The sequence below is a fragment of the Elephantulus edwardii genome, unplaced genomic scaffold (assembly GCF_000299155.1).
Source record: "Elephantulus edwardii isolate Elephantulus edwardi_28Jun2011 unplaced genomic scaffold, EleEdw1.0 scaffold00198, whole genome shotgun sequence".
Lineage (NCBI taxonomy): Eukaryota > Metazoa > Chordata > Mammalia > Macroscelidea > Macroscelididae > Elephantulus > Elephantulus edwardii.
In genome coordinates this window covers 4,438,296-4,446,893 of record NW_006399948.1, presented here as the reverse complement: position 1 = coordinate 4,446,893, position 8,598 = coordinate 4,438,296, and the positions used below count along the sequence as shown (strand labels likewise).

Genomic DNA, 8,598 nt, shown 5'->3' with positions numbered 1-8,598 from the left:
AGTTAGACGAGGCCATTCCACAAAGGGCATTGTTGACAATATCAGATGTATCTTGGCTGAAGTTAAAGAGTACCAGAAGAATGTCTATTTGTGTTTTATTGATTATGAAAAGGCATTTGACTATACATATAACAACAAACTGGGCTAACATTGAGAAGAATAAGAATTCTAGAACATTTGACTGTGTAACCTATACTTAGATAAGGAAGCAGTTGTCAGAAAAGAACAAGGAAACACTGCATGATTCAAAATCAAGGCAAAAAGTGCATTAGGGATGTGCCTTTTCTCCATGCCTTTTCAATCTATATGCAGGACAGATATTTCAGGAAGCTGGACTTTATGAGGAAGGGTGTGGCATAGGGTTTGGAGGAAGCTTGATCAACAACCTGTGTTATGTAGATGACACAATCTTGCTTACTAAAACTGGGCAGCATTTGAAGTATTTGCTGTAAAAGGTCAAGAATTGTCTTGATTCTCTATTTTTTGGCTTGGATTTGTTTTTTTAGGATGTTTGACATTTTCTAGGCAGAAAATAATGCAGTAATGTCATTTTTAAAAAGTATAAGGAGCTGTAATGGTCTAGTCTACAGGGAATACAGATGCTAACCCAAAGGCATTGCCTCTATGAATGTTCAAATTTACTAGCTACACTGGGAGAAGCACGGCCAATCTCTTGTGTGAGTTGCATATTTAGAAAACCTACAACTGGAGGGTCGCTGTAAGTGACTTCTAACTCAATGATATGGGTTATATTTTTCGAGTTAGGTAAATAAGGATTTTTTATTTTTCCTAATTTATATGCATTGTATTTCTTATCTCATTACTTGGCTAGAACTTTTGTAGTCTTTTTTGAACATGAGTGGAGAGACTGACATTCTTGTGTTAGTCTTGCTTATCAAAGGAATTATGTATTTTTATCAACAAATACTATTTTTAACAAATACTATTTTTAAAAAAATATATTGTTGATACTCCTTATGAGGTTGAAATAGTTACTCTTTATACCTAGCTTATGATTTTATTTTTTTTTAATCTTGAGATTTTTATTTTATTGGCCTTAGTCAAATGTTTGTTCTGTATCAATTTTCTATTTTTCTTCTTTAGTGTGAGTGGTAATTACATTGATTGTTTATATTGTTTTTTTGTTAGTGTAAAGCAATAATTTTATACTGGAAACAAATATGAATTGACCATAATGTGTAGTTTTTAAGTCAGGTGTCACTGAGTTAACTACAACCCACACCAACCCTATGAACAGCGTATCTGAACGCTGTCCTATCCTGTGCCATTCTCACATATCCTTACGTACTTCTCTTTTTGCCAGTCCTTTGCATTTCTGAGCATCATGTCCCTTTCCAAGGAATAGTCCCTCCTAGCAACACACCCAAAGTCTGTGAAATGAAGTTTTATTATTTTTGCCTCCAAACAGCACTCTCTCTGCCCTTTTCCCAAGATATATTTGTTTGTTCTTTTGGCAGTCCATAGCTTGTTCAGTACTCTTTTCCAACACCACAGCTCAAAGGCGTCAATTCTTCTGTCATCCTTATTCATTGTCCAGATCTCAGATGCACAGCAAGTAATCAGAAAGACCATGACCTGAATCAGATACACCATACTCTTCAAACTGACATTGCTACTCCTCAATAACTTGGAGACGTCTCCACTGTAGAAATTAACAGTATGTCTCCAGATTTCCTCAGATTGTGGCTCCAATAAAGATGAAGTTGTTGATGCTTTCAAACTTTTCTACATCTATCATGATGTTGTTTATAGGTTGAGCAATAAGAAGTTTTTCCTTCTTTACATTGAGATGCATTCTCTATTGAAGGCTGTATTCCTTAATCTTTTGAAATCACTTCATATACTCATCAACTTCAGCTAGCAGCTTTGTGTCATTTGTTTAATGTAGGCCATTGATGAATATTCCTACAAACTTGATGCCACATTCTTCTTAAGAGAGTCCAGTTGCTCTAATAATTTGTTCAACATACAGATTGAATAATTATGGAAACATAATAAAACCCTGGTGTACATGCCTATAGAAATTAATATGATATTAATTGATTTGCTTCAATTAACAGATGAAGTTCTGGATGTATTCAGCAGTCTATGCCAGGAAATTTGAAGGATAGCTATATGATCAATGGATTAGGAGAATCCATATTTGTTCTCATTCCCAAATAGGTAATCCAACAAAATGTGGAAACTATCAAACAATCTAATTCATATTACAAACAAGCAAAACATTGCTCATGCTCATTTAAGATTAGCTACATTAGTATATAGATAAAAAACTGGAGAAGTTCAAGCAGGATTTAAAAGAGGCTGTGGAACTAGACATATCATTGCTGATGTCAGATGCATCCTGGCTCAAAGTAAAGATTGCAAGAAGAATATCTATTAATGCTCTAGTGACTAAACAAGTCATTTGATTGTGTGGATCATAAGAAGTAATGGCTAGTATTCATGAGAATGGGAATCTGGAGTCCTGTGTCAGCTCCGAGCTCCTCTCCTGCTGTCACCATGCTGGACTTCTTCACCATTTTCTCCAAGGGGAGACTGTACTCTGGTGCTTTCAAGGGAGAGAGCGACTCATACACTGGGCCTGTTAACACACTCATCTGCTCCATGCTACTGCAGGAACGGGAAGGTAACAACTCTTTCACTCATGAGGCACTTACACTCAAGTATAAACTGGACAACCAATTTGAGTTGGTATTTGTGATTGGTTTTCAGAAGATCCTAACACTGACCTAATGTGGACAAATTGATTGATGACGTGCACTGGCTCTTTTGGGACAAGTACTGCACAGAGATCCAGCAACAAAGTGCTTTAAGCCTATTAAATGGCACCTTTGACTTCCAAAATGACTTCCTGCGGCTCCTTTGTGAAGCAGAGGAGAGCAGCAAGATTCATGCTTCCATTGTCATGAAGAAATCTGAAGATTCTGAAAAGGCAAAAAAAAACCCCTGTGAGATCTTATGATTGAGAGACCTGGGGGAAAGCCCAAAGACAAAACAAAGAGCAACAAAAAAAGGGGGGGGAGGGCTAAGAAAGAAGGTTCTGATGGCAACTCTTTGGCTACCATCAAAGTAATCTTTGCAGGAAAAGAAGGTCTCCCAGTAGGGCCTGAGAATGGAGTAGAACTATCCAAAGAAGAGCTTGTATGTAGGAAATGATAGGAGTTCATGCAGAGGCATGGGAGGGGCATGGAGAAGTCCAGCAAGTCTTTGAAGTCAGATGCTCCAAAGGAGAAGGGCAAAAAGGTGCCCCGGGTATGGCCACTGGGTGGCTCTACTAACCAGGAGGTCTTGGATTAGAGTATCCCTACCGCCAATGAAACTCTAGCCGTTGTCCTGCCTGAGGATATCAACTTGATTCAAGGGACTGGGCCTGAGGGGCAGCTTCAGGACCTGGACTGCAGCAACTCAGATGATGAAGAGGCCTATCAAAGCACCATCAAACCTAGTTCTGCAAAGGCGACCCTGGGTGGCATGTTTGGAATGCTAGAGGGCTTCGTGGGTTCAAAGAATTTGAGTTGTGAAGACATGGAGTCTGTTGGACAAGATGCAGGGTCACCTCATTGCTAAGAATGTTGCAGCAGATACTGCAGTCCAGCTCTGTGAATCTGTCACTAACAAGCTGGAAGGGAAGGTGATGGGAACATTTAGTATGGTGACATCTACAGTGAAGCAACCTCTACAAGAGTTCCTTGTGCAGATTCTGCAGCCACAGTGTTGTGTGGACATGTTCTTGGACATCATGGATTCCCAGCATCACCAGTGTCCTTATGTTGTCACCTTCTGTGACATTAATGGAGTGAGGAAGTCCACTAATCTTGCCAAGATTTCTTTCTGGTTTTGGAAAATGGTTTTAGTCTCCTCATTGCTGCCTGTGACACATTTCGTGCTGGGGCTGTGGAATAGCTCCGCACACACACCTGGCACCTGAGTGCCCTACACCTACCCGAGAATCACAATGGCCGCACTATGGTGCAGCTGTTTGGAAAGGGCTATGGCAAGGATGCTGCTGGCATTGCCATGAAAGCTACTGTCTTTGCACGTAACCAAGGCTTCAATGTGGTGCTGCTGGACACAGCTGGCCGCATGCAAGACAATGCCCCTCTGATGACTGCACTGGCCAAGATCATTACTATAAATATACCTGCCTTGGTGCTGTTTGTGGAGGAGGCCTTAGTAGGCAACAAGGCCATGGATCAGCTGGTCAGATTCAACAGAGCCGTGGATGACCGTTCTATGGCTCAAACACCTCGGCTCATTCATGGCATTGTCCTTACTAAATTTGATACCATTGATGACAAGGTGGGAGCTGCTATTTCTATGACGTACATCACAAGCAAGCCCATAGTCTTTTTGGGTACTAACCGGACCTGCTGTGACCTACTCAGTCTCAATGTCAAGGCTATGGTGGCTGCCCTCATAAAGGCTTAATACGGCTCTTGCCTGATACCAAATCACTGCGTCCCCTAAACTCCTATTCACTTATTGAGAATGTGCTTTAGAGTATGTGAGCAACTTATCTTCAGTGTAGTAAAAAGGCAGAATGAGGGGTGCTCTTCCTGACCCGATTTCCTGTCAGCCTCCTCAGCAGGGGTGGAGGGGTGTCACAGTGCACCCACACTCATGAACTCTATCCTCCAGCTCTGGCATTTCGCTCACTGTGCTTCCAGATTCTGTTCTCTCTATAGCTTGGATCAGTTGTTGAAAGCTATGTGGTGTGATTAGCAATCTGTAAGACACTGGGAGCCAGCTCTGGGTCTTGACTGGCAACTGTAGGATCCTTTCAGGTCCCTGGGTCCAGGATGACACTCACCTCACTGGCAGTGTGTGGCTTGTTCTTAATTGCTGCTGATTTTGATGAATCTTACTGTGTTTTTCCCCAAAAGCATTGGCTGGGCCAGGGTGATGTGTTACAGATAAGAGAGAGATGATGCCTACTTTCCTTAGAAATAGGAGCTGAGCTGCAATGTTGCATCGGACTTATGGCCAGAGGAAAAATAATTTATATAAGAAAATAAATTTAATAATTAAATTGCAAAAATAATAATTAGAATCCCAGAGCACTTACTTGTGTTCATGGAAAATTTATACCTAGACCAAGAGTTTTGTGGTCATAGTAAGTGATCACTACATGGTTTAAAATTAAGAAGGGAGGGTGTCAGAATTGTATTTATAGCTATCTATCTATCTATCTATCTATCTATCTATCTATCCATGCCATTTAATAATAAAATTCTGTTCTGGATGAAAAGCTATTCAAAGCAATGATTGAATTCTGCTTTAAATGCATTTAATTAAAACTTCTTCCATATTTTATTAATGATTTTGGCTTTTACTAGCTTTGATATATGTTTTAGAAAGATGAAAAATTGCCACCCATGAAAGCAATTTAAAGCCTTGAAAACCCATTGGAGGGTCAGTTATGAATTATTTGTTACTAAACAGCACTGAATTGAGTTTATGAACATAAAGATACAGGAAAGATTATGTGTTAGTCTTTCTAATATAAATCTATATAATGCTGGGAAACGAAAAATGCAAAATTTCTTTACAAAGAGGAAGAAGAAAAGACAAAAATGGATATCAGAAGAGACTCTGAATATTGTACTAAAAATCTAAGAAGCTAAATCAAGGGAAAACAAAAATAAGAAGTTAAGGAGCTGACTAGAAGATTTCAAATAGCAGCTCTGGAAGATAGAAAAAAATATTGTAATTAAATGTGCAAAGAGCTGGAGTCAGAAAAACAAAAGGACAGAACTTGCTCAGCATATCTTAAGCTGAAGGAACTAACGAACAAATTTAAACCTCAAGTTGCAATACTTGAAGATATTCCAGGCAGAATATTGAACAACCCAGTTAGAATTAAAAGAAGTTGGAAGGAGTATACAGAGTCATTGTACCAAAAAGAATTAGCGGACATAGAAGTATTTCATGAAACAACATATGATCAAGAGGCAATGATAATGAAGGAGAAAGTTCAAACTGCTTTGAAGAAACTGGCACAAAGAAGGTCCCAAGAATTGATGGACTACCAATTGACATATTTCAATAAACAGATGCTGCCTTGGACATGATCATCAGATTCTGCCAAGAAATCTGGAGGAAAGACAACTAACTGGATGAACCATATTTATTCCCATTAAAAAAATAATAAAAAGTGACCCAACAAAGTGTGGAAACTATTGAACAATGTCACTAATTCACATACAAGCAAAATTCTGCTGAAAATTATGAAGAAAGAAAAAAAAAGACTGGAACATTACACCAACAGAGAACTATCAGAAATACATGCTGGATTTAGAAGAGGTCATGTCAGAACACCAATTCAGATGTATCTTTGCAGAAAGCAAAGAGTACCAGAGGCTTATCTATCTGTGTTTCATTGACTATGCAAAGGAATTTGTATGCATAAAAAAAATAATGTGTCTAATCTTGAGAAGAATGGGAATCCCAATACACTTGACTGTGCTCTTGTGAAACCTAAAGTTGGCCCAGGAAGGAGTCCTCAGAAAAGAGTAAGGGAATATTGCATGGTTCAAAATCAGGAAAGGAGTGCATCTGGAATGTGTCCTGTTTCTAATTCCTTTTCAATCTATATGCAGAACAGACCATTTCGGAGGCTGGGCTTTAAGAGAAGGAATGTGGCATCAGGATTGGAGGAAGACTCATCAACAACCTATATTATGCAGATGACACAACCTTGCTTCTTGAAATTGAAGACATTAAATTCTTGCTGCAGAAGGTCAAGGACTGTAGTCTTCAATATGAGTTGATTCTGAACATCAAAAAGTCAAAGATTCTCACCACTGGGCCAATTGATAGCACCATGATAGATGCAGAAAAGATTGAGGTTCAAAATTACAGTTTGCTTGGTTTCACAATCAATACTCAGCATCAGTAATCAGGAAATCAAAATATGAATTGCACTGGGAAATTCTGCTTTCAGGGATCTCACCAGAGTACTGAGGACTGACAAAATCAGTCTAGAGACTAAGATGCATCTGATCTAGGTCATGGTCTTTTTAATTACTTGCTATTCATCAGAGAGCTGGACAATGACTAAAGATGACTGAAGAAGAAATTGTTCCCTTTGACTTGTGGTCCTGGAGAAGAATCTTGAATATACCATGGGCCACCAATTAAACCAACAGGTCTGTCCTGGAGGGGTGAAACTAAGTTCCTCTTTGGAGACTAGGATTTTGAAGCTCTCTGTTTCACACACTTTGGGCACATGGCTGAAGTTGCAGAAGGACATCACTCTTGGGAGGGTTGAATGACACTGAAGATAAGGAAGATCGCAGAGGAGATGAGGTGATACAGTAACTGGGGAAATGGGTGTAGGAGAGTCAGAGTCAGTGAGACTGGCTCGGGATAGGGCAGGCTTCACAGTTTGTTGTACACAGGTTTGACATAACTATTGTGTAAATGAGTTGCAGGGGACTTGATGGCATATAACAAAAACAACAACAATTTTTCCTTCTGAAGATAAAAGACTTAAATATGGATTACAGCTCAACATCAAGAACATTAATATTTTCACCAATGGACCAATAGGAAACAGTATTATATATGGAGAAAAGACTGACATTTTAAACTATTTCATTTTACCTGTGTCCATAATCTATATCTTGCTAGCAGAGATCAAAAAATCAAGACATGTAACATTGGAAATATCTGCAGTCAGAGAACTCTCCAAAATGCTAAAAAGCAACAATATCAACTTAAGAACTAAAATATGCCTAATCTAATATATGATTTTCCCCCTCCCATCCCTTGGTCTTTTTGATTACTTGTTATGCATCTGAAAATTGAACAATGATGAACGATGTTAGAAGAATCAATGTCTTTGAGTTGTGGTGTTGGAGAAGATTGGTGATTATCCAATATACTCCTAAAAGAATAAACAACTCTGTCTTGGAGCAAGTTTTACTGGGGTGTTCCTTGGAAATAAGGATAATGAAGCTTTTTCTCACACGCTTTGGGTATGTTGTTAGGTGTGGTCATTCCTTGGTAAAGGACATTATGCTTGGAAAGGTGGAAGAGAGAAAGATCCTCAGTAGGAAAAATTGATATGATAACTGTAACAATGATCTCAAATGTTCTAACATAGTAGAAATGAATCCAGATAGGGCAAGATTCAAAATCATTGTTCATGTGGTTGTTATGAGTCACAGTTCACATGATGACACATAGCAACAACAATAATGCTGGAAAGTACTCAGATGCAGAAATATCAGTCTAAAACTGGGATTTTCTCTTTAGAGATAACTCATTAATGATATGTCTGTGCTTATTTATTTAATTTTGTCCTGAAATCAATTGATCTATTCCATGTCTCAAAAATGTCCATATGCATAATTTTTTCTACAACATTTTGGTTGTTGCTCTTTTCTTTCTCTTGCACTCTCTTACCTTAATAGCTAAGTCTTTTTTTTCCTATTCAAATTATTTTTGATAGGCCCATATCACATTTAAGGTCCCCCTAGAAGTAGAAGGAAGTAAAAATAAACAACCAGGAAAATTTTCAGTGTATGAAGAGATATAGTTAATTGTCTGTACATAATATTTTTCTCTTTC

General features: G+C 38.5%; 1 pseudogene; it reads left to right on the top strand.

Moving 5' to 3' along the window:
* The first annotated feature begins 2,523 nt into the window (after window positions 1-2,523).
* LOC102863026 lies at window positions 2,524-4,452 on the top strand (annotated as a pseudogene).
* Window positions 4,453-8,598: the final 4,146 nt, after the last annotated feature.